The sequence below is a fragment of the Vicia villosa genome, unplaced genomic scaffold, assembly GCF_029867415.1.
Source record: "Vicia villosa cultivar HV-30 ecotype Madison, WI unplaced genomic scaffold, Vvil1.0 ctg.001696F_1_1, whole genome shotgun sequence".
Lineage (NCBI taxonomy): Eukaryota > Viridiplantae > Streptophyta > Magnoliopsida > Fabales > Fabaceae > Vicia > Vicia villosa.
In genome coordinates this window covers 383,903-397,467 of record NW_026705699.1, presented here as the reverse complement: position 1 = coordinate 397,467, position 13,565 = coordinate 383,903, and the positions used below count along the sequence as shown (strand labels likewise).

The following is a 13,565-nucleotide window of genomic DNA, read 5'->3' as shown; positions in this document are numbered from 1 at the left end:
ACTTTGTTTCAGCTTCCTCTGTGCCTTATAGTATTTTAAATGGATTGTTTTTGAAATGGATATTCTATTTTCTTTGTTGTATAATAGTGATGAAATGAATACCCTGTTTTGCTTTATACTATTTTGTAATGGACAAGTGTTCTTCTTTGTTGAGTATTTTATAGTGTTAACAACTTCTATTTTATTCTTAAGTGTTTGAAATATATTTGTTTTTTTCTATGCTTTTTTATCCTATTAATCGATTTTTCATTCTACTCTTTATATTTTTTCAAATATATTTGTTAAGGGTTGTTTTTCAAATCTCCTTTTTGTTCAATGCTCAAGAAATGTAGCTTTGATATAATGAAAACCAACTGAGATGGTTGTAGGACCTGCAAAGTTTGAAAAGGTTCTGAAATCATCTTTTCAAATCTTGAAGATGGTGGAGGATGATGGAGACACTTTAATGAAAGGATGAAGTTTTGACAATAATGTAACACTTTGACAAGACACAAGAGTATATCTTTTCTTCTCTTTGATTTATGGTTTTTTCTTTTGTGTGTCCAAAAGTTGTTCTTTCTTTTTTGTATTTGATTCTGAAAAGTCACTGAATTTTAACTATTTGGTTAGTGAAATATCGTTTTGTTGTGAGTTTTAAAATTGTAGCGAAATTGTCCATGTGATATATTAACCAATGGAGTGAGTAAGAGGTGAAATTGTCCATCATATATCAATTCTAATTGCTATGTTTTTAAACTTTTAGTTATGTTTCTTTTCATTTAATATTGTATAAATCTGAGATTGGAATGAAGTCATTTCCTTTTTTGTTACCATGAAACGGGAAAAAGAATGTTGAATAGAAGTTTTTGAATGAAGCTTAGAAATATAATGTCCAAGTTGTTTTAGATTACGGAGTTAGATGGCCATCATGTGTCTCACACTATTGCTTGTGTTTAATATATTATAACAGTTGCACATAACTTGTCCCTATGAATATCATAACCTAAACCTGTACTGGTTGAAAAGTTTTTTCAAACTTTTATCCCAATGGTTGTGGTGTTACAGCCTGTTCTTTATTATTTTAATATATTTCATCTGTTGACATACACTTTTTTTTTCTCTGGCTTCCGTAAAGTACTTGTCACAATCATGATGTATGTTTTTGCGCACAAGATTAAGATGGCTAAAGCTAAAAAATTTGTACCTAACCTATTAATGTCATGGATTAAACCAAACAAGTTCATTTGGAACCGAAACTTGATAATTAACAGTTTTACATACATTTAGTTTGACAACAACTTGATAAAATAATGTACTTTTTAAGAAATACATAAACTTTTTATAAGAAATACATAAACTACTTGCTTTGACTTTTGTTGTGAAAAATATGTCAAGAACAAAATATAATAGGGAATTACGGAGGATAATAAGAACACAAGGAATTGGTTATAACTGCTATTCTTTTACTTTCTCTTAGAAAACAAGATTACAAGTTTACAAGAATAACAAATAACCTCTCTCACCCTAAATTAGGATTTGCGACTTAGCAATGATGAGAGACTAGTATGCTATTTATAATAAAACCTAACATACTAACTAATGGGCTTTTTCCACAAGGCCCATTACACAAGCCAACTTAATAAACAAGCTAACTTAACAAATTAGGGTTTAAACACTAAAACCTAATTTAACATGCTAACAACCCTAGCATCTTCGACACAAGCATGTGAACAACCTTCGACTTCATGCTTAATCCTGTCGAACCAAGAAGCTACCCTTTGACCATACTAGAGTTCGATCCAATATCTCACAAATCTCCACCTTGGATCTAACTCTACAGCGTCAAGGGAACAAGCTAGCTTTCTTCATGCTGCTTTATCAACTGCATACAGTGGAAAAACTTGCAACTTGGCAATGTCTTTGTGATCATATCAGCAACATTGTCTTCAGTCGAAACCTTCAGCACTTGGACTTCTCCACGCTCGATTACTTCTTGACAAAATGCAGCCTCACATTAATGTGCTTAGTTCGCTCATGATAGGCTGAATTCTTCAACAGGTGTATTGCACTTTGACTATCACATTTAACAGTGATACCTCGACCTTGAAGTTTCAGCTCCTTCGCAAAACCTTCAAGCCACAATGCTTCTTTCACAGCTTCAGTTATGGCAATATACTCCGCTTCAGTGGTTGATAGAGCAACAACCTTCTGAAGTATTGCTTTCCAACTAATTGCAGTGCCAAACATAGTGAAAACATATCCATAAATAGATTTTCTGGAATCCATACAACCTGCATAATTAGAGTCGACATATCCTTCAATTACTGCTTTACTATCTTCACCCAAGGCTCCACCATAAATTAGGACTCTATTCAGAGACCCATTTATGTACCTTAAAATCCACTTCAATGCTTGCCAGTGAGCCTTTCCAGGATTCGCCATGTACCTGCTTACAAGACTTACTGCATATGCTATGTCGGGTCTAGTACAGACCATAGCATACATCTATATTAGCATATGGGATGCTATTCATGTAGACTCTTTCGACATCAATACTGGGACACTGATCACTACTCAGCTTGAATTGAGGGTTTGTCGAAGTCACAACTGGCTTCGAACTCAACATACCAAACTTTTCGAGAATCTTACGTAGATATGCCTCTTGAGATAAACATAACTTCGACTTCTTTCTATCTCTTCGAATGTCAATTCCAAGAATCCTGGAAGCAGCTCCCAGATCCTTCATATCGAACTTCTTATTGAGTTCAGCCTTCACCCTCATCACATCTTCGACATTGTTGCTTGCTATGAGAATATCATCCACATAAAGCAACAAAATAGAAAATGAATTACCAGGTCAAAATCTGAAGTAAACGCAGTGGTCGAACTTACTTCTAATGAAACTTATGCGTTCCATGAACTTGTCAAATCTCCTATTCCACTGTCGAGGAGATTGTTTCAGCCCATACAAAGATCTCTTTAGCTTGCACACATAATCTCCCTTCCCTTTTTCGACATACCCTTCAGGTTGCCTCATCAGGATCGTTTCATCTAGATCACCATACAAGAACGTAGTCTTCACATCCATCTGTTCCAGTTCAAGGTCGAACTGTGCCACCATGGCAAGCAACATTCGAATGGACACATGCTTCACAACAGGAGAAAACACATCATTGAAGTCAACGCCTTCTTTCTGAGTGAAACCCCTTGCAACTAACCTTGCCTTGTATCTTTTCGACGTCACTCCTTCAATTCCTTCCTTAACTTTGAAAATCCATTTACAATTGACTAACCTTGCCCCAGCAGGTTTCTTGATCAGTTCCCAAGTGTGATTATCATGAAGAGATTTCATCTCATCATCCATGGCCTTAATCCATTCATTCTTATTTCGACTCCTCATAACTTCCTTATAATCTCTAGTTCATCATCAAGAACCTCACAGGCAGAGATTAATGCATAAGCTATAAGATCTGCATACCCAAGTCTCTGAGGTGGCTTGATGACTCTTCTCGACCTATCTCTTGACAATAGGTAGTCATCGGTGTTAGACGCTAGGCTTACGTATCTAGAGGGGGGTGAATAGATACTTCATAATTTATTCGGATTTCCTTAAAAAAATCATGGCGAAAGAGTTTAGGGATTGACTCGTGTCTATTCTGAACCGCTACGAGAAGGATCAGATATGTTTTAAACCACAAACTGATTATGATGTGATGATGAAAACTATTAGATAATCAACAAGTTATAATGTGATAAATCGTTTAAGTGTTTACTTGGATAAACTTGTTTTCAATGACTTGATTAATGAAGAAAGCAATATATCAAACACTTGGTGTATAATGACTAAATTGAGTTATGAATCAATGTGTGGTGACTTGTGATGTTTATGCAGAATCTTATCACACAAGTTTAACACTTTGATACGTTAATAAATTTGCGATTATAACCAGAATTAAGCACAACTTAACGAAAAGATAAAAGCGATAACGAACACGATATTTGTTCAGGCAGTTCGTCGGCCGTCCTCGCTGCGACTACATCTGCCCCCAATTCCAAACGGGAATCGGGATGTCTTTCATTATGATTGAAAAGAGTTTATACAAAGAAGATAACAAAGCAATAACGATAAACTGAATATGTTGATTCTTTGTATCTTCTTCCCCTTGATCTTGAGCCAGATCAAGTATCCTCCAAGAGCTTATCGTTGATTCCCTTTCTGCAGTGTTGTGAATTGCTCGAATCCTTGTTCTTCAACTTCCACACTCAGCTGAATCGTTGATGAAGCCTCTTGACAAAACCCCCAAAATTCACCAATTTTGGAGGACAAAATCCGTAGATAAAGATATATATAGGTGCTAGCAGAGTTGGTTGAGGACAAAATCTGATGAGAAGACTTTGTGTATCTTTCAGTTATTGGTGTTAACTTCAATAATTAGCTGATAAAGATATATATAGGTGCTAGTAGAGTTGGTTGACGCAAACACAAAAATTTGGGAAGTTTTGGGGTGACAGGTCGACCTACTAAGTTACTTGGGTCGACCTAAATGGAACAGATTCAGCAGATTAAACTCTTTCTTCAGTTGAGTCGACCTATTGAAGCACTGGGTCGACCTAACAACATCTGATTTTGGTTCTTGTGACTTTTCTTCAATTTAGGTTGACCTAGGCAATTGGTTGAGTCGACCTAAAGTGAGCAGATGTGAAGCTTCTTTATTCACTTCAGTTTGCGTCGACCTAAAGGCGTGGTGGGTCGATCTAACTGGAACATTTTTCTTCCATATATCATGTTGAAGCATTCTAGGTCGACCTAGACTTGTGTTGAGTCGACCTAAGATGTCCTAGAGTGCCAAAATGTTGCTTTTCCTTATATCATTCACTAGTAGCTTGATATTTGTTCACTGACGATGTTTGCCATGAATCAAAAACTCTTGATGAGTATATGCTTGCACTTACATACTCCCCCTTTTTGATGATGGCAAACATTGGTTGAATGATGTAATCTGACATAAGCTCCCCCGTACTTTAATGCGTAAGCTCCCCCGTACTCACATACTCTCATATACTCCCCCTTTGACAACATCAAAAATGAAACAAGGAAGGTAATAGGAGAAAGCACACAGAATAATAATAACAGGATAACAAGAATATACTAAGAAAGCAGAGTAATAATAACGGTCGAAGTGAAAGTGTGTCACAATTACAAAAACACCGAAAAAAGTCAAGATAAGACAAGCATAAGACAGTAATATGATATGATATGCAGTGCTATGAACTAATGGAATGCAATGCTCGCCTAACGTCTTCCTCTCCCGTGGTAACGGCCACCTCTTCCTCTTTGAAAACCTTGCAGACGGTCCTCTTCAACTTGCTCAAGCAGTTCAAGGACAGTTTTGTTGAGGATGTTGAAGTTTTGGCTCAGTTTGGCATGCCGATTGTTCGCCGATTCCTCAAACCTATTTTGTCTTTCAGTGAGATTTGAGGCGAAGGTTTCAAAGTCACTTTTGTGCTCTTGAGCTAAGCGATGCAGATTTTCATACTGAAGTTGTTGCTCATTGTAGCGCTCTTGTTGAACTTGTTGCATATTCTGAAGCTGTAGCTGTTGTGCATCAAAGTGTTGTTGTTGAAGAAGCTGCATATTTTCTAGCATGGATATGATATTAGATTGATCCGGTTGCGAAGGAGCTGTATACCCCCAAGGAATTTCCTCTTCTTGAGGTGGTACATATTGCCAATTTGAGTCGACATCTTGAGGAACATCTTCCATGACATGATCATCATCAATAGGCGTGTCAAAATCATGTTCTTCCTCTTCATTTCCTCCTTGTGGACCAAATTCAGCAGGATCATCATAGTTGCAGATGATTTTTCCAGTCCCTTTTTGTATGAGGTAGTATGCTTTCCTATTTGGATCCCAATGATAGCCCATAAGATTCAAAGTGGTTTGAGAGAATTCTTGAGGATGTTTGATCCTGGTGTATGTCAGCCCATCAATTGTCATACCGAAGTGGTTCACAATTTTCTGAATTATAGATCCATAGCATAAAGCAGTGGTTTTCTACTTGACCTCATAGAATTTGGTGGCTAGAAAGTATGGCCAGTGAACACGAGTCCTATTTTCCAGCAAATACATCAACACTACCTCACTCCTTTCAATCCTAGAGTATCCACCCGACCATGGTCGAATGATACGGGAGATAATCCAGTTTAGAAGTCTAGGATTTCTCTTTAGATGCCCTGCAATTATGGTTTTGTTTGGCTTGTCAAGAACAGTTGGGTCCTTGAGAATTGATCTCATGTAAGCCATATGATCATAATTTGCGGGAAAATCACCATCCCCTATACGAAACTCATCACCTGTTATGGTAAGACCAAAAATACTCACCCACACTTGTTCATTAACATAGTGTGAGCGGGAGCCCATCTTAAACTGAAAGTAACATCCATCACCCTTCTGTAAACCCGCATAGAAAGCACGAACAATATCCTCGTTATATGGGGTATCGCACTCCAACAGTGGATGAATATTTTGATGTTGAAATAGACTAGTAATTTCAGGAATGTTCATACGGTCGGCTACCTTAGGGTTGTACACATACTGCTTAATAATTTTCCTTTTCATATGCCATTTCTCAAAATCAGCCTTACAATCTGGATGAACAAGGGCGAGAGCACTTACCGGTCGAGATGCGGATCGGGACGCGACTTCTTTTCCTTTTCTTGACTTGGGAGGCATTGTTGAGATGATTTTGGTGAAGAAATTAAGAGTTTGAGATGAATTTGAGAGATTTGGTGGAAGAGGGATTTAGGGTTGTCGTATGGTGAGAGATTTGAGGAAGAAGAACATGTGATATGAGATAATGATGATATGGAATGCATGGGCCGGGTCGACTCAAAAAGCCTAATTTGGGAAATAAAATGTCAGTACGTCGACCCAAAGTAGTTCTGCGTCGACCTAAATGAAGCAGTGGCTTCATTTTTTTGATTGAAGGCAAATTAGATCGACCTATAGATAGGTAGGTCGACGTAACTGGCAGTATTTTCTTCTTTTTAAAAAATTTCATCAATAGGTCGACGTAATGCATAGCTTGGGTCGACTTAAAATGTTTCAAAATGCATGAATTTGCAAAAATTTGTCAGGAATTGAGTATGTATGTTGAATCTATCATATGTAATGTCGATTATTGTGATTCTTAAACTTGACACATTATGCCCATGATGAACAATGTATATGTAATTGAGATATATGGAGAAGCACATAGGATGTCACTGTAATCATGTTAATTGATTGCATATTACATAATCAATAATATTTTTGGAAGTGAACAACAAACATGTTACCGCTTTCTCGATTTTCAGATAACTTGTCATCATGATATGAGAGATAGTATGTTCCTTTGATCCTTGTAGCACGATCCTCGACCGGTTGCGTACTACCTTCACACTAAAAAGGAATGTTAGAATAATCATAAACAATAGATAGACTAGAAAATAATTAGATAGTCATAACAACATTTAGCTCAAATTAGAGATATCCAATATCCCTAATTCTCTGCGAATGTTGACAAAAGGCTCGGTTGCAAGAGGTTTAGTAAAGATGTCCGCTAATTGTTTCTTGCTCTCAACATGTTCAAACACAACTTCCCCTTTTTCTACATGATCTCTTAAGAAGTGATGCCTTATTTCGATATGCTTGGTTCGTGAATGTAGAATAGGATTCTTGCTTAAGTTGAAGGTGCTTGTTTTGTCACACATGATAGGTATTCGGTCGAGCTTGATGCCAAAATCAATAAGTTGTTATTTGAGTCACAATATCTGTGCACAGCAACTTCCTGCAGCTACGTATTCTGCTTCAGCTGTAGATAACGCGACTGATACTTGTTTCTTGATGTGCCAACTTATCAATGAATTTGAGAATAGATGACATGTGCCACTGGTGCTTTTTCTGTCAGATTTGCATCCAGCAAAGTTGGAGTCGGAGAATCCCACAAAGTAGCATTCATTTCCCTTAGGATATCATAGACCATATGTAGTAGTTCCACGGAGATACCGTAGAATTCTTTTTACGGCCTTTAGATGTGATTCCTTTGGGCACGATTGGTATCTTGCACACATACATACGCTAAACATAATGTCCGGTCTTGAGGCCGTGAGATATAATAGTGAGCCTATCATGCTTCGGTACAATTTCACATCAACCTCTTTACCGTTTTCATCCTTGTCTAGTTTACCATTTGTTGCCATAGGTGTGTCAATCTCCTTTGCCTCACTCATTCCAAATCTCTTTAGCAATTCTATGCAATATTTAGTTTGGCTAACGAAAGTTCCATGACTAAGCTGCTTGATTTGTAGACCAAGGAAAAAGTTCAATTCCCCCATGAGGCTCATCTCAAATTCACTCTGCATAAGCTTAGAAAATTCTTTGACAAGTTTTGCATTAGTTGACCCAAATATTATATCATCTACATAAACTTGAACCAGAAGTATATCTTTTTCTTTTCTCTTAATGAAGAGAGTAGTATCAACTTTACCCCTAGAGTATCCTTGACTAAGTATAAATTTGCTTAAACGCTCATACCAAGCCCTAGGGGCTTGTTTGAGACTGTATAAAGCACGTTTCAACTTGTAAACATGTGTTGGATACTTGTAGTTTTCAAAACCGGGTGGTTGAGCTACATAGATCTCCTCATTAATGTAACCATTTAGAAAAGCACTTTTAACATCCATTTGGAAAAGCTTAAAGTCTTTTGAGCAAGCATAAGCAAGTAAGAGGCGAATTGCGTCAAGACGTGCTACGGAGCATTCGTCTCCTCATAATCAATACCTTCCTCTTGATTGTAGCCTTGAGCTACCAACCTAGCTTTGTTTCTAGTAATAACTCCGTTTTCATCAAGTTTGTTACGAAAAACCCACCTAGTGCCAATTACTTGATGTTCTCCCGGATGAGGGACAAGGTCCCATATATCATTCCTTTTAAACTGGTTTAATTCTTCTTGCAGGGCCATTAGCCAATGCTCATCAAGTAATGCGTCTTTTGCGTTTTTCGGCTCAACTTGTGAAACAAAAGCAAAATGATGACAAAAGTTACTTATCTTGGAGCGTGTTGTAACGCCCTTTGAGATGTATGATGCAACTGGAAAACTCATCGAAACAAATACAATGAAGTCGCCATCGAACATCTATTTATCCTACGCACAGGAATGGAAAATATCGAAGAAAACCAAATAATAGCACAGGTCTCACAGAACGGGTAAGGGTGTCTGTTACGTGAGGGGAAGGTATTAGCACCCCTCACGTCTGTGGTACTCCACAGGATCCATTCTTGCTAGTTTTCTAATCTAAGGGTGTGTGTGTGTGTACCATGCAATGTGTAAAGGGAAACACGCAGTGGAAAGATATACAAGATAACAGAAACATGCAAATAATAGGCAAACAAGATAAGAAGAAAAGGTCAAACAAAACAACAACAAAAAGAAAATTTCGCTCGCTAGGGTGTTCGTACCCTGTGCCTACGTACCTCCAATGTGCAATGGAGAAATCAGAGCGCCGTAGTTTGGCCCAAAAGTTTCTGTTTCTATCTCGATTCGCGTCTCCTAGAGAAACGGAACCGAGCACCCTAAGGGAGCATGCAAACAAGGAGCATCACAAAGATCCTAGCAAACATGGCATGTGAACAGGCATCACAAATAAAAACAGGCGAACAGGCGTCGCAAAGATATCATACGAACAGGCATCGCAGATAGAAAAACAAACATGTAACAGGCATACACGAATGTGAGTGTGTGAACAGGCATCACAAGTGATAACGCGAACAGTCATCGCAAACAACATGTAACAGGCATACATGTGCAAGTGTGTGAACAAGCATCACAAAGATATCATACGAACAAGCATCGTAAATAAGAAGATAGTGAACAAGCATCACAAAAATATCACACTAACAGGCATAGCAGATAAGAAGATAGTGAACCAGCATCACAACCATATGGCATACAATCGAGCTCTGCTCAAGAAGCAAACAAACTACCAAAGTAGTAATCAATGCAAATGCAACACACAAACGAGCTCGGCTCGTAAAGCAAGCAAACTACCGAAGTAGTGACCTGGGGACAGGGGAAGTGCTTTAGCTAACGGGGAAAGCCACCCGAAGCTACTATCAACGGGGAAAGCCACCCGAGATAGATACACTACAGACTCTTAACTAACGGGGAAAGCCACCCGAAGCTATTGTCAACGGGGAAAGCCACCCGAGACAGGTATGCCATAGACTGTTAGCTAACGGGGAAAGCCACCCGAAGCTACTGTCAACGGGGAAAGCCACCCGAGACAGGCACACCACAGACTGTTAGCTTATGGGGAAAGCCACCCGAAGCTATTGTCAACGGGGAAAGCCACCCGAGACAGGCTGAAAGTAAAAAGAAAGAGACAAGAAATAGTAAACAAACAAAAACAGAGCCTCTTTCGAGGGCTTGGCCAGATGAATGCCTAGGTCCTATTTCTCATGGCAAATATGATGCTGCATGCCTACCCTACTTCTCATGGCAAGGTATGGTGCGCGAAAGATTAAAAAGGACAAAGGGGATACCGAGCGGATAACAAATCCGCAGTGAGCTAGCAACGCAAGCAGAACTAAGAAACTTCACGTAATCTAACATCGAGCAAAGCCAGGAGTCCAGCATAAGCGTCAAAGCGATGCGGTGTGAAAATAAATCACAACCGCTATGTGGTGCGTATCAAACACAACCACACAAGCAACCTGCAAGAAATACAATCCAGACAATACAGGAATACATCTTAATGGATGAGAGATCAGGAATAAGTTCGTGTCCCACAAATAAAGTGGAACACAACGCAATTGAATCCCAATCGAACTCTCTCAAAGTATCTTGCACAAGCTAGCACACTTATTAGAAATAACAAGGAAATGCGAACAAAGTCGCTTAATCGGATTATGAAACAAAATTGAGGTAAAATTCTAATTAAATTCTAAGAACAAAATCTAACAAGAATATTATTTTTCATGGTATTTTTATCTAAAACAGTAGAACAAAACTATGTCCAAAATATTAAATCTAACACGGAAAGTAGTACATGTTTTTATTATTTTTATCATGTTAACATCTAACAACAATTATTGTTTTTCATACATTTTTCTATACTAAAAAATAATGGACAACAAACTAGTTAAAACGAACAAAATCTAATATGAATTAAGTGAAACATGAGGGTTTATGTGTGAAAACAGTGGTGCAATCTAAGGTAAGGGCGCAGCCCAAGGTATTGCAGGCCCAAGCACTTTATTTTTGTTCAGATTTCTGGATTTTAGCCAAAAGACATGGTGTGATGGGCTCAGATGGGGTGAAGACCAGCATTTTCGGCCCAAGTTCAATTCATGGATTTCTCAGATTCTAATCCACCATATCTAAACAAAATTTCCTTAAGTCCAGATTTATTCAGTTAATTAATCTCATGATTTCTTAATAATTACCATAACCAGGCTTAATTTCTATTAATAACTCAATTAATCAATTTCTAATTGAATTCCCTATGAAGGAGGGGTTAGGGTTACCGGAATCGCTCATTGAGTTTCCAAACCTTCTTCCCGATACGGCGGCTGTATCCACCTTCTCCGCCTTTTCCGACGCATCTCACTCGCCGCCGTTAACAAATAACATCATCTCACCGTCCTCTCATCTCTCGATCTCATCTCTCACAATAGTAAACCAATCCTCAACTTTCTCTTCAAGGACGAACGGCGCGGCGGCCATGTCCTCTTTGGCGAAGACCTTCGTTCATCGCCACATTCGTCCTTGCATCATTCCCTCTCTCCGACGACTTCAATGACACACCAACGTCTCTGTCTCAAGTTCTTTCGCTTGTCTCGTTTTCAACGTTTTGATTTCGTTCTCTATTGGAGCTCAATTCGAATTCGATGCTTCTTCGACGTCGTGGAGAAGATGACTAGTTCAACAGCAAGGTGAGTTCTCTGAGACCTTGCGTTCAACTCTGTTCCTTCTCTTCTTCTTCTTTCTAAACTCGATTGTGTTTTGACATGTGCCGACGAATCGTGGCGGAGAAGTGTAGTTGAGTTATTCTGATCGGTGAAGCGTTGTTGGTGATGATGTTATACGTTGAAGGTTTGTTGCAGGTTGCGTGATGGAGAGCTTTGCGAGGTATTGCGAAGATGATGATTGCGCGATTCTCAGAGTTGAATAAGGATTATGCAGAATCGTGAAGTGGTGAAGATTTGATGGATAAAGAATCGGTGAAGGTTGATGATGGAGAAGATTACGATGATGATTCACGAAGGAGGTGGAGTGCGATGATTGAAGATGATGAAGAGTTTTGCAGAATTTTCTTGTGAGTTCTTGGAGAATGAAGGAGGAAGATGATTGTAGGCTATGGTGATTGGTGATTCTGTTGGATTCGATGCAGATGATGAATTCTGAGGTTATGGAGATGAAGAAGCCGAGGTTAATGAAGGTTTTGTGAATGAAGATTGAAGATTGAAGTTGTTGGAGATAATCGCTATTGCGTTGAAAACGAAGATTCAAGACTCAGTGATGATAATTAGAGCTTGTTGCGTTGAAGATTGAATTGAGAGAGAGGGGATTCAAAAAGTTTGTTACGATTCGGTTATTCCTTTTTTCTGTTCTGATTATTTTCTGTTATGAAATTCTTTTTGCTGAATCCATGAGCAACGAAGCTGGTGAATCTTGGATGGAAAATTATGAGGAGAGTGTCGAGCCTAGGCGGTTTATTTGATGCAGAATTTTTTGGTTCTTCTGTTGTGAACTGTGTCACTTGTTTGTTTTTTTTTTTGTGGAATTGTTTATTATGACTTGGGTCGGGTAGGTGTACTTGTAATGAATAGAATCTTTTGTATATTTTGTAACCCATGGACACTTGAATTTTGAAACTTTTGTATATTTTGTAACCCTTGGACACTTGAATTTTGAGTGAGTGAATGTTTGAAATTGAACAATATTGACTTGAATGATATTTGTTTTGTATTTTTGAATGAACTTGATGATGTTGAATGGAACTTGACACGTTATTGTAATCTGGTAATTTTTTTGAACTCGAAGACACATCTCTAATACGCAAATCATTTCTTCTCTTTTTTCACTTGCACTTGAACGATGTTATTTAAATCTCAAGAACTTACACCCAAAAATGTTTAAGAAATTTTAATCATCTTTGATTATTTTTGAACTCAAATCCATTTCAATTCTTAGGGCATAAATTCCAATTTATCTGCATCTCCAATGAAAACCCTTAACTCAATTCGATTCACCAATTCAACCAGCATCATGCGTCAAGCCAAGAATATTAGAAAGAATGTAGCCTTGAACACAACGCGCTCCTTAAGCTCATAACCTTGTACCATCACTCATTCTTTTGCAATTCACTCCACAAGCCCCCTTGACTCAATAATCTCGAACTAATGGAAACTCTATAATTTTCTTTGATTTTCAAACGACGAAATAAACGTCATTTATAACTTATGGTACGGATAAAGAGGGCAAATTTTGGGGTGCAACAATGTCACCTAATATGTTGTCAATTGGATGATCTTTTACGTTTGT

General features: G+C 38.1%; 1 long non-coding RNA gene across 2 annotated transcripts; it reads left to right on the top strand.

Annotated features, from left to right (window-relative positions):
- The first annotated feature begins 11,449 nt into the window (after positions 1-11,449).
- Positions 11,450-12,978, top strand: LOC131636310 (uncharacterized). Of its 2 annotated transcripts, none has more exons than XR_009294027.1 (2): positions 11,450-11,953; positions 12,061-12,978. It is a non-coding gene; the product is annotated as an uncharacterized LOC131636310 (long non-coding RNA). The 2 variants fall into 2 exon arrangements; XR_009294026.1 differs by having other exon boundaries at positions 12,056-12,978.
- The last annotated feature ends 587 nt before the right edge of the window (positions 12,979-13,565 follow it).